General features: G+C 36.0%; 1 long non-coding RNA gene across 8 annotated transcripts; it reads right to left on the bottom strand.

The window, feature by feature from the left end:
* Nucleotides 1-2,093: 2,093 nt before the first annotated feature.
* On the bottom strand, nt 2,094-9,824 carry LOC124137527. Of its 8 annotated transcripts, XR_007220068.1 has the most exons (6): nt 9,632-9,824; nt 9,243-9,335; nt 7,627-7,760; nt 6,422-6,458; nt 4,156-4,290; nt 2,094-2,323 (listed from the first exon to the last, which is right to left on the bottom strand). It is a non-coding gene; the product is annotated as an uncharacterized LOC124137527 (long non-coding RNA). The 8 variants fall into 8 exon arrangements; XR_007220066.1 differs by lacking the exon at nt 7,627-7,760 and having other exon boundaries at nt 9,632-9,813; XR_007220069.1 differs by lacking the exon at nt 9,632-9,824 and having other exon boundaries at nt 7,605-7,760; nt 9,243-9,564.
* Between the last annotated feature and the right edge of the window lie 435 nt (nt 9,825-10,259).

The following is a 10,259-nucleotide window of genomic DNA, read 5'->3' as shown; positions in this document are numbered from 1 at the left end:
GGTTAGGGTTTCTACCCAATATGTGTCCGACAGTGATGTAAAACTGGATTATTCCTGATACAGACGCTGATGTTCTTGTATCTCAACAGAAACATGAATCAGGAAGTGCTAGGGTTAGGGTTTCTACTCAGTATATGTCCGACAGTGATGTAAAACTGGATTATTCCTGATACAGACGCTGATGATTTTGTATCTCAAAAGAAACATGAATCATGAGGTGCTAGGGTTAAGGTTTCTACTCAGTATATGTCCGACAGTGATGTAAAACTGGGTTATTCCTGATACGGACGCTGATGTTCTTGTATCTCAACAGAAACATGAATCATGAGGTGCTAGGGTTAGGGTTTCTATTCAATATGTGTCCGACAGTGATGTAAAACTGGGTTATTCCTGATACGGACGCTGATGTTCTTGTATCTCAACAGAAACATGAATGATAAGGTGCTAGGGTTAGGGTTTTTATTCAGTATATGTCCGACAGTGATGTAAAACTGGGTTATTCCTGATACGGACGCTGATGTTCTTGTATCTCAACAGAAACATGAATGATAAGGTGCTAGGGTTAGGGTTTCTACTCAGTATATGTCCGACAGTGATGTAAAACTGGGTTATTCCTGATACGGACGCTGATGTTCTTGTATCTCAACAGAAAGATGAATCATGAGGTGCTAGGGTTAGGGTTTCTATTCAATATGTGTCCGACAGTGATGTAAAACTGGATTATTCCTGATACAGACGCTGATGTTCTTGTATCTCAACAGAAACATGAATGATAAAGTGCTAGGGTTAGGTTTTCAACTGAGTATATGTCCGACAGTGATGTAAAACTGGGTTATTCCTGATACAGACGCTGATGTTCTTGTATCTCAACAGAAACATGAATCATGAGGTGCAAGGGTTAGGGTTTCTACTCAATATGTGTCCGGAAGTGATGTAAAACTGCGTTATTCTTGAGTCAGACGCTGATGTGATGAAATCTCAACAGAAACATGAATAATAAGGTGTTAGGGTTAGGTTTTCTACCCAATATGTGTCTTATTGTGATGTAAAACTTGGTTATTTCTGATACAGATGCTGATGTCATCGTATCTCAACAGAAACATGAATCGTCAGGGTTAGGGTTAGTGTTCCTACCCAATATATGTCTAATTGTGATATAAAACTGGGCTGAAAAGTGACAAGAAACTGCTTTATTAGTCACACAGACCCTACTTATTAATTTCTGCCTTTATGGTACTGCAATTGTGCTGAAGTAGAGTGAGAGAAACTTGGGTGCACAAGTGTCCCAATTGTCGTGGTTGATGGAACTTGATGTACTGTTCATGGGTTCAAATCCAGAAAACGATCCTTCGTTTCAGCAGCACAATACCTCATGTGGTGGCATAAATTTGTGTCTCACTTTCAAATCACACTGCCACATGTCCATCTGTTCAGCTTAAGGTCACTATTCTCCAAACCAGTGATCAGAATGGATCCTCACATAACCAATCGACACAACTCTGCAGTGTTGAAGCATTTTAGACCATTAGGCCAACTTTTCTCTCAAACAGCATAAAACATCCACACTATGGTGACGGCAATCTCATTAAAATCAGACCTTAGTTCTTGCTACTGCCAAACAAAGATCTGAGGACATCCCATTACGGGTCACGTCAGACCGACCTTGTGTGAACTTTGACCGACCAATAGAATGACCAATCAAAGGCAGCTTTCTCGTGCTTTACGGCACTAATTTCAAATTGTCGACTACGCTTCGAAACATATTTGGACAAATTCTCGATTACAAATTTGAAAACTAAACAAAAGAACATTCTGGAGTGGCTAATAGATGGTCTAGATTGTATGGATTCAGTCGTTAAACCTATAACTATCTTTCGAAATACCCTGTGTTAAAGTTTTCGAGGTTGTATGATTAGAAATCACATTCTGACTGTCACTTTCATGATCTGGTAAGCGACGCTCTGATTGGTCGAATGAAAGGTTGTTCTGACGTGACTCCTAATGGGATGTCTTCAGGTCTTTGTTAAGCGGTAGCGAGAACTAAGGTCTGATTTTAATGAGATTGTGGTGACGGAAACACAACTAGTATCACATGTATTCCAATACTTTATTCTATTACAGAAATCCATTTTTTTATACTATATATACATCAGTAGTGAAAACAAAAAACTTCTGAATACCATATTTGTGAAACTTATACTTAAAGATGGTGTCAGTTATCTTCAACTTGCTGAATATGAACTTTAACATTTGGTCATGACAATATTAGTGTTGGAATCAAGAGTGCAGCGTCCAGTTCATGACATCACTTTAAAGCAGATATCTGAAACCACAAAAAAATGAATCAAAAATCTTATCTGGAGCTCTGTTAAAATACTGTAAAATTTGCATTTTATCTCAAACCTCAAATAAAATATTTCAAATATTTCAAATTCACACATTTCTCAGTCCATTTATACACTTTATTAACAACAATTAGTGAAAGCACACTTTCAAGATTTATTTTCTGGCATATATCTCAGCAATGGTGCCCCAAAACTGCTACCCTTTTGATTATTCCAACCCAATAAGTACATAGAAAGTTGCACGATCAAAAACATAAGAACAAATAGTTGAAGGCAAGTGTTTTAAGAAGCACATAGTGTTTCAAATAAAAAATATGACTAAACTTAATCAAATAGATTGCACACATATGTCCTAAGTCTAGATGTATACAATGAACACTTCTCAAGAACATCTGTGCATCCTTACAACAGGACTAACTTCAGAGCAGATTTGTTGATATGCTATTTCCGATGACCTAAAAATGCGTTTGTGGGGGAAGTATTTATTTTACCTGAAGTTTAACCCAATCTGTGGTATTTCATGAAGGGTGTTTTAGCAAGGGATGACTGTATTTATGTTTATGTTGCAACATTACAAAAAGAACCAACATCAGATATTTCAAATACTTATCTTGAACAAATATACAGTTTGGAATCCCAATAAAATTCACCTTTCTAGAACTGATTTGCCGCTCTGATAAAGGGTACTTATATGTTTTATTATGTGGCTGTTTTCTCAATATCAATTTCATTTTAACACTTAGATCAATTCATAACATTTAATACACTCCTGTGTCACCATTTACAGTGTTGATATTTTCCATTCATCACTCCAATTTACCGGTATATGCATAAAACCAAAAGGACTAAACGAAAATGCAGTAAATATAGATAAGGGGGCACATGTGAAGTATGTGCAGTTAAAGTAACAGCAGTTAAAAAAAAATATACTATGCACCAAAGTACAATGTAATCTAATTTAGCATCGACGACAAATTCAATATGGTTGACATGGTGGCCATATTTAGAATCTAGATATTATCACTGTCATCTTGTTACAATAACAAGCAGCTAACCAAGTAACCGAACCTGACCACCCAATCACTTAACTCGTCCCTTATAACAAGGATAGGTTGCAGTGGACCTATTCTAACACAGAATCACCACGATGGACTGATTTTTGTGATTCTAGGATTTCTGGGATTGTCATTAAAGTAAAAGTTTTAAACAACTGAAGGTTGACTTCAACGCTTGGTACCTGAACACATAACACATCTACAGACTGAATTTGGTTAAAATATATCAACATTGGTCTATGTTTTGTGTCGTTATATCTGCAGCCATGTTATTTTCGACCACCTTAAAGGAAGATAAATTTGAAAGTGACTATTGAAAATAACATGTCTTTACACACATGACCATTCTATTTTATGTTCATCATTTTCAGATGACTTTTGGACCCCACAGCCCCTCAATACCTGAAAAGTTCATGGTGAATCTCAAACCTGAACTGTGTTCAGATAACAGCAGTTACGTGGGTGATTTCTGACCTGCTGACAGATTATTGTTCAGATCAATATTTGTTTCAACTCAGACACCCGCCTCAATGCAGTTATGTTTGCAATTTCGGACCTTCTTGATTTTGACTGATTTTGCTGACTCTTTGCCTAGTTTTACATTTAATGTATATTTTATAAAAATAAAAGTCCAAACAAAGGAAACAGTGGATAAATAACACATAACAAGCCATGAGGAATTTATCATCCTTTAATTTTCAAACCCCTGATGAAATTTGGAAGTTTAATCTTACCCAAAATGTTGAAAAACTTACTTTTCCACATAAATTTTTTAACCAGATGTTATTCTTCCACCTTATTTGATTTGCAGATTTCCATGTCAGACAAAGATCAAGCGGTGTCATAGGATTCCTTTTCACTTGATCAGGAGAGATGCTGTTGTGTGCCAACTGAAATAAAAAATATGACGATGATAATCAATGCTACTCCATAGTCATACAGTCATCGGGGCCTTGGTCTATAATTCAGGGTACGATTTCATTCTGTCTTACCACCTGCACCAGGTGCAACAAAGTGAACTAAGCAGGTTGCACCACCAAAATTTTCTGTTATTTTGAATATTAAATAAATTCAGAGAAAAAAAACCCTTGAGAATGTGCTCCAGAATTTATTTTGAGGTGAATCTGTAATGCCTTTACATATCATGATATCGAGTAAACAACCTTAAACAGAAGTCTCAAAGTGTCTGTTGTGATTGTAACCTCATGAGTGACTGTTCTATTGGTAAATGTGAAGAATGAGTCCTGCAAGTTCAATGCATTCAGACCACCTGTGTATTTCACTATTTTCATGAAATTTTGTTTCCTGAATTCGAAAAGACTTGCAGCCAGTTCTAAAAGAATTCAGTTTTCCACTTATGGTTGGAAATGTTACCTGCACTGGGTGCAACCTAACCTCACCTAAAAGTTACCGACGACTGGGCCTACTTGCATCTTAGTTACAATCGATCTTAGGCAGTTACAATCAATTTTACAATCACCATACAATTGTCCTATTCCACTTGCACAAACCCATCTTAGTGTGATTGTAAGACGGCTTATCTAAGAGATGAAATCTTCAACGGTGGAGGTACAAATATCTTAAACTCGACTCCTGTCTACAGTTGTCTGCAAACGCGCATAGCTTGCTGCGTATACAATAAGTGGAACTGTTCACGACACACAACACGTACCTCCCTCCATCGCACCTTGCACAGTTTCAAGAAATGTGCCAATTATTTGAAGGAAACGATTACTAGAATGATGGCATATATTTTTGTCGGCATTAATAGTGTCATGATTTAGGAATTGTTATCTGTTACAACTAGAGAAATACCTACTCATGTTTTTTTATCAAAAGTATTGAAATACGAATAAATATATTATTTAGTGACACAATCATTATGAAAATTAAAATAAATAATACTAAATATATTTCCTAATAACATAACACGGGGGAGCTTTTCGTAAAATCCTAAATATATCCTTCATGCTTTCATTTCGTTGCTGTGACAAAGGATGTTATGAGTACCTTTTCAAAACACAGGAAGACGCAGGATTTCAAGAATGCATGGTAAATAATAATAATGAATAATGTTTCGAGAAAGCAGTTGTTTAATATATATTCACTTGGTATTAATTATATTGATAATTATTTTTAAAAGGTGTAAATTTTACTTTTGCTATTTATGGGGTATTTTACACGAATTTCAAATGTCTCATCATGTGTATTTGCTTGTTTAATAAATACTTTTCTTTTCTTTTTAATTCAGATTTAAAAATCCCTTGTCCCCTGCCAACTCGATTTTAGATTTAAACATGTTTGACTTCATCTAATATTTATTTGTAGATTAATTTAATGATGAACTAAAGACAAAATAACTGACACGAATGGGACCCATAAGAATAACAGGGGGAGCTCAGCAATTCTACAACATTAATACACTGGGCAAGATAGATTCTACGCTAAATGCTTACACAAAGGGAAACCACTCTCATCTAGAGTATAAACTATGATTAGCTGCCCTTGAGTTATCGAAAAGGTCACGGACGTTACTAATCGCTTGCATACAACTTTTTATCCTTCCCTTGATTAGTGAAAAGGTATGTTGTTTCACACTTCTTTCAGCATTGAGTCCGGTGGGTATAGTACTTTTACTTTTAGCTATCGATTCGATAGTTACGCGGTTCACTATTGCAATTAACAATATTTCTGACGTTAAATCTTAAATTAAAGTGTTGATTGAAGTTAACAAAATAACGGGGCAATATTTGAACATAAGGCAGAATATTTATGTGAATTAGATGAGGTCCTGCACGCCATTTTGTCAAGTTTATTCAGGGACCACAACGATCTTAGCTACTTAAGGTTGGTTTGGACCAATTGTAAGTTTCGCTTGTAGCTTACAATGATCACAGCCTACAATCCCTTTGATCAATTGGACAGCGATTGTAGCTGAAGCCTAAGATCGTGATCTTAAGGATTTACAATAATTGAAGTGCTAAGATTGTTCTGTGCAAGTGGACCCAGCAATGTTTTTACCTGCACTGGTGGGGCTTGTATGTAGAGAAATCGATCCCTGTAATTGAATGTGATTATGGCTATTAATGTAGTGTTTAAGTAATAGTATAGACAAATACTACAATGACAATGACAGAATTTGCTGCGTGTATTTCTTATTTATCAACAAGTCATTAAAGCCTTAATCATGTTAATGATATTTAACATAACCCTAAGGTAATGATTGTTCTCTTCCTGTCAACATTAACAGATTTCTACATTCAGCTGTTTATTACTCAAAATTGTGTATCTTGTGTAAGTGAATAGGCAATATAATCAGAAACCTGTTATCAGGATGAGTTGGTTTTTCAAACACAGAGATCCGTGAATAACATTGGACAGTGACCATCATACGCAAGGGCAATGTGTTGAATTGGAACCCCTTTGATCACATGTGTCTAATGGTACGCTCTCTGATTGGGTGCTGCCTAACTTCCTTCTTTCTTACATGTCATTCACTGGATACAATAGATCATATTTGAAGATATTGATGAACTTCAAAACAATTGTCATACACACTGGTATACCATAATGACATTATAGATGGAAATAAATACCTTCTACGGCAATTTAATATCATCTAACAGTTCTGGAATAGCTAAATATGCAAACAAAAGAATCAACATGTTTTTACATTATAGATGACTTACTGTACAATAGCTTACATGTCTGAGTAGTGGAAGAAAACAACATTTTAAACATATCTGCCATGTTTGTCATGCTCAAACTCAGATAAAAATTTTGAATGCATTTCTGGCGACTTTATTTCTGGAACCACACAAAAAATGACAGCTTCATAACAATTGTAGGTTATTAAAGAAATGTAAAAATAAAGCATCACTGGATTCAAGGATTACATTAAGGTTAAAGTTCATAAATGTGCAAGTTATTGAAATACACACAACAGAACCTCGTGCAACATTGTCACCATATATTGAATTACATGAGCTGTCTGTGCCCCAAAATGATGGGTCAACTAGCCCGAACAGGATTTTAGTGTTGTCATATTGACTATTATTAATTGGACTTACTACATCGAGCACAATATTACTAGACTTGCGTTTCAAAATTGGGGTCTTTTCAGGAAGAATTGCTCAAGCAAAACATGTTATGTGTTTACAGTAATAAAGAATTAGTACATGCATTATAGTATACTTTAAAGTACCAGACAACAGGCTACCGCTTACTACTTGAATTCCGAAATGAAAAGACGTTGATCCTTCATTGTGTTCAGTAGTATACAGCGCAGAGTCTGGTGAGTCCAGTAAAGAGTCAGAATATAATATAGCAGTTGCCTTGTTAGTCTATAGCAATTTGTTATCTGCAAATATAATAAAAATATTGGACATTACTATTTAATTGGATTAGGAATTCCACAGAGAGTAGAGAAGTATGTAAAATATAATTTTAACAGTATGATTAGAGAATCAAGATGATATTTTTAAGATTAGAAATTGAATTTGTCCCCAGTTTTAAGAGGCTTGGGTAAACCCTGAAGTGACCAGGCTCCATGGTCTAGTGCACAACATTCACAATGTAGGTCTAAACTAAACAGGGGGCCCTAGCACTTGACTGTACATCTTCCACAAACAGCCTGTCAGCTGAAAAGGAACATAGCAGTTTTCTTTATAATGTTCAATTCTTCCAATCCAGGTGCGAAGAGTTTTAATATACATATTAATAAAAAAACATATACCATACTTTATGCTGACATCCCTAGCACCGGTTAAAATGATGGTGACTCGCTTGTATTACTTTTCCCATTTCTATTAGATTGGAGACACTTATCTCAGAATATGATGAGCAAACTTGACTCTTGTCAGGTAATATTATCAATACACCAGGTAGGCACCTTGCACAAACATAACTTGAGAAAGACAGAGACGAGTTCAACAAAAAATACCACAACAAGGTAGTGCACATTAGCTCTGTTGTGAGGAAGATACTGATTTTACAACTAAAGTGGACACTTTCTAGCACATTTTACAAACATACATAACCTGAAGATACCATATTAATTGTGTTACGACAAGCATGTGCAGATAGCTGTGGGAACCTTGGTTTGTGTCTCTTACAAACTGATACAAACAGTCTGTATTCATAATAATCAATAAAAATAGCACATTATAATACTGGAGTATAAGATTATTTAAAAAATTGAACTGTATAACTTTGTTTGTTTGTTGTTTAATGCTGTACTAGGCAATATTCGTGCTTTGACAGCTGCCTGTAAATAATCAAATCTGGACCTGACAATCCAGTAATTGACATCATGAGCATCAATCCATGGAAATGGGATACGATGACATGCATCAACATGGTCTCTGAGCCTGACCCCTCAATCACGTTAGTCGCCTCTTATGACAAGGATAGTCGCCTCTTAAAGCAAGCATGGTTTGCTGAAGACCTATTCTGACCCTGATCTTCACTGGTAAATGTGTATAACTAAACATGCTGAAGTGGTGCCCATGATCATGTGGCACTTGCCACCAAGACATTAACAAGAACTACAGTATCAACATTCCCTCTATTTGGGTACAACACAAATTGTCTAAAACACTGAGAAATAGGCACATTTGCTCTTAGTCCTTATTAAAGTGTGCTGGTACTGTACAGACAAATCATATTTTGGAATGTATCAGAAATAACTGGAAAATGACAAGGACAAATGCAGGCCAGTAGACAAAGTGAAAAGAAAAATATACAATATATAAAACACTGCCAAACAGATCACTATTTAAAAACACTATGTCGTTTTTTGTATGTACAATGACATTATAATTGGGGATTCAATTATACTTACTAAAACAGGATGTTGCCAGCAGTGTTCACTACTGTTCATGATATGGTATTCTCAGTTCTGTCCATTGCTCATAGGCAGATGTAGTGTCTGCTACTGTCAACAAAAACATTCAGACATTACACCCTACACTAAACTGTATGAGTTAAATGGAGATATATTCATCAATAAAATGGTATTTTGCCTTCAGACATTTAGTTATCAGAGGATTACAGTTAGTTAGATGCTGTAGGCCTAGTCATAATCTTAAATTACTAAAAGAAACGAGCGATTCTGAAAAGGAACATGACCAAATCGTCTTTGGATGCAAGTGATTCGCGTCAAAACATGGCCGCTTGATACCAGGCAACAACTCCAATACAATATACGATAGGTAGTACTGTAGGACATACTGTATCGGTAAAGCACTCTTTCTTTTAGAATAAACGGCATTTATGATGCGTGACCTTGCTTGTGCACGTCGACGTTGTTTCTAGGGACGCAAAGAATGCAAGGCTACCTGTAGAAAACACGCACGACATTACGTTCCCATTTGTGGCAATGGTAGGAATATTGAAGAGTATTTATTTAAGAATTGACCTTCACTTTATGTGAGTTCATTGGAGTATGAACCTTCATAGAGTGAGGGCCAAACTGTATGAACGTCGGAGCTTGCGACGACGTTCATACAATGTTTGGCCCTCACTCTATGAAGGTTCATACTCCAATGAACTCACACAAAGTGAAGGTCAATTCTTATAATTTTTTTATCACAATTTCTTACCTAAAAAGATGTAGGCCTAGATCTAAACACAATTTTATTTAGTACGTGTGACTTCATGTTTACACTGACAGCCATACAACAACTAGCTATATCGCGGAGTAAAATAGTTCCTCCAAAAGAGAGGTGACATGGGCGTATGGATGCACAACTTGCTCTCCAGAAACATCTTACGCAGCACATGTGTTCAAATCATATCCTCATTAGATGAGAAAGGTCTGTAACGAACTACCTCAGTAAGTCAGTCACAATGACAGCGC

Source organism: Haliotis rufescens, unplaced genomic scaffold, assembly GCF_023055435.1.
Source record: "Haliotis rufescens isolate VD_foot unplaced genomic scaffold, xgHalRufe1.0.p SCAF_117, whole genome shotgun sequence".
Lineage (NCBI taxonomy): Eukaryota > Metazoa > Mollusca > Gastropoda > Lepetellida > Haliotidae > Haliotis > Haliotis rufescens.
This window is presented reverse-complemented; position numbering and strand designations above follow the sequence as displayed.